General features: G+C 53.4%; 1 non-coding gene across 1 annotated transcript in view; it reads right to left on the bottom strand.

Moving 5' to 3' along the window:
• The window catches only part of LOC143278216 (small subunit ribosomal RNA), a 1,829-nt gene extending 1,568 nt beyond the window's left edge, over positions 1-261 (bottom strand). The window contains exon 1 of the ribosomal RNA XR_013053879.1: positions 1-261. This exon is cut by the window's left edge and continues 1,568 nt beyond it. This is a non-coding gene — a ribosomal RNA (small subunit ribosomal RNA).
• Between the last annotated feature and the right edge of the window lie 2,239 nt (positions 262-2,500).

Genomic DNA, 2,500 nt, shown 5'->3' with positions numbered 1-2,500 from the left:
GTTATCCAGAGTCACCAAAGGACGGGCAGAACCCGACTGGCTTTGAACTAATAAAAGCGCTCTTTCCCCGAGGGGTCGGAGCTGGTCGGCATGTATTAGCTCTAGAATTACCACAGTTATCCAAGTAAATTTGGATCATCTAAGGAACCTCGACTGATTTAATGAGCCATTCGCGGTTTCACCGTACGAGGGTGTGAACTTAGACATGCATGGCTTAATCTTTGAGACAAGCATATGACTACTGGCAGGATCAACCAGAATGCAACCCGTATTCTGCGTGCCCCCGGGAGACGGTTGCAGCGCCAGTTGGGACCGCTGCTCACAGAAACGAGGGCTGAGCTCTTTCCGTGGGCGGTCCGCGGCAGCACTATCAACTGAAACCACCGGACAACAGATTCAGGGCCTGAGAGTGCAACGAATCCATCGGTCTCGGCGGGAGGCGCGCCAAGAAGAAGAAGGAGGAGGAGGAGACCAGACCGGACCGGACCGGACCCCACCCTTTCTTCCTCCTCGACACCGTCTCCCGCCCGTTTCCACGTGCCGGACGACGCCCGGTTAGAGACGGGCGCGCCCTTGACGAGATGAAGCAGGCGTTACGCTTTGGGACGCCGAAGGGGCTGGGGAGCACCAACGACCGTCAGTGAGGGAGGAGAGAAAACGCTTCTCTCGACCCGTCGTCAGCGAACGCACCGAACCTTCTACGGACCGTGAGACGCCGGCCGACAAGCCGAGCCCCGGCAAAGGAAGCCCGGCGAGGCGGCCGTGCGCGTTCACACTTGGACGCGCAGGCGGGAAGCTCGGCAGCCGGGCGGGTAGCCTGCGGGGAGCTGGTGGGCTCCCGAGACTCCCGTCCCCCGACTCGGGCCTCGCACGCCGAGCGGTCGCTAGCTTGCCAGTGCAAAAGACAGAAGCGCGGGGGCAGTAAAGCCAGGCGGACGGGTCGACCGTTGCCGGCTGTGCGCCGACCGGAGCGATCCGCCACGCCACGCCGCGTCCCCCACAACCAGGGTGTCGCATAAGGCGCTGCGAAGGTGGACCTTGATCCACATTGGGCAGAGCCTGAGTTGAGGCCCCCCAGCACGTGCCTGGGGACCAGGCGTTGAGGAGTAGGCCTTTTTTTGAGGGCCCAGAAAGTATTTTGGCAATTGTAGCGAGGTTTTGGAGTTTTATCCACAACCTTTACCTGCCTTTTTTTCTCTCCGAGCATGCCAAAGTTGAGAGAAAACGCCGTTTGGCATGGACGGGAGGAGGTGTGGAGGAGTAGTCCATTTTTGAATGGCAGCGGAAAGATTTTGGCAATTGTAGCGAGGTTCTTCGGACTTTTATCCACAACCTTTACCTGCCTTTTCCTCAGCGAGCATGCCAAAGTTGAGAGAAAACGCCCTTCGCCATTGACGGGACCAGACGTTGACGACTACGTCTTTCTTTTTTTCACGGCGCCTGAACGATTTGGGCAATTCTCCACAGCGCGTTTACTTTTTATCCACAACCTTTACCTGCCTTTTCCTCAGCGAGCATGCCAAAGTTGAGAGGAAAACGCCGTTTGGCATGGACAGGAGCAGGCGTTGACGACCAGGTCTTTTTTTTGGTCTTTTTTTTTCACAGCGCCGGAAGGATTCAGGCAATTCTCCAAAGCCGGTTACTTTTATCCACAACCTTTACTGGACCTTTTTTTTCTTTTTTTCCTTTTTTCTCTCTCCGAGCATGCCAAAGTTGATAGAAAACGCGGTTCGGCATGGACGGGAGCAGGCGTTGAGGAGTAGGCCTTTTTTTGAGGGCCCAGAAAGTATTTTGGCAATTTTTGACTTTTTTATCCACAACCTTTACCTGCCTTTTTTTCTCTCCGAGCATGCCAAAGTTGAGAGAAAACGCCGTTTGGCATGGACGGGAGGAGGTGTGGAGGAGTAGTCCATTTTTGAATGGCAGCGGAAAGATTTTGGCAATTGTAGCGAGGTTCTTCGGACTTTTATCCACAACCTTTACCTGCCTTTTCCTCAGCGAGCATGCCAAAGTTGAGAGAAAACGCCCTTCGCCATTGACGGGACCAGACGTTGACGACTACGTCTTTCTTTTTTTCACGGCGCCTGAACGATTTGGGCAATTCTCCACAGCGCGTTTACTTTTTATCCACAACCTTTACCTGCCTTTTCCTCAGCGAGCATGCCAAAGTTGAGAGGAAAACGCCGTTTGGCATGGACAGGAGCAGGCGTTGACGACCAGGTCTTTTTTTTGGTCTTTTTTTTTCACAGCGCCGGAAGGATTCAGGCAATTCTCCAAAGCCGGTTACTTTTATCCACAACCTTTACTGGACCTTTTTTTTCTTTTTTTCCTTTTTTCTCTCTCCGAGCATGCCAAAGTTGATAGAAAACGCGGTTCGGCATGGACGGGAGCAGGCGTTGAGGAGTAGGCCTTTTTTTGAGGGCCCAGAAAGTATTTTGGCAATTTTTGACTTTTTTATCCACAACCTTTACCTGCCTTTTTTTCTCTCCGAGCATGCCAA

Source organism: Babylonia areolata, unplaced genomic scaffold (genome assembly GCF_041734735.1).
Source record: "Babylonia areolata isolate BAREFJ2019XMU unplaced genomic scaffold, ASM4173473v1 superscaf6, whole genome shotgun sequence".
In the NCBI taxonomy this organism is placed as follows: domain Eukaryota; kingdom Metazoa; phylum Mollusca; class Gastropoda; order Neogastropoda; family Buccinidae; genus Babylonia; species Babylonia areolata.
This window is presented reverse-complemented; position numbering and strand designations above follow the sequence as displayed.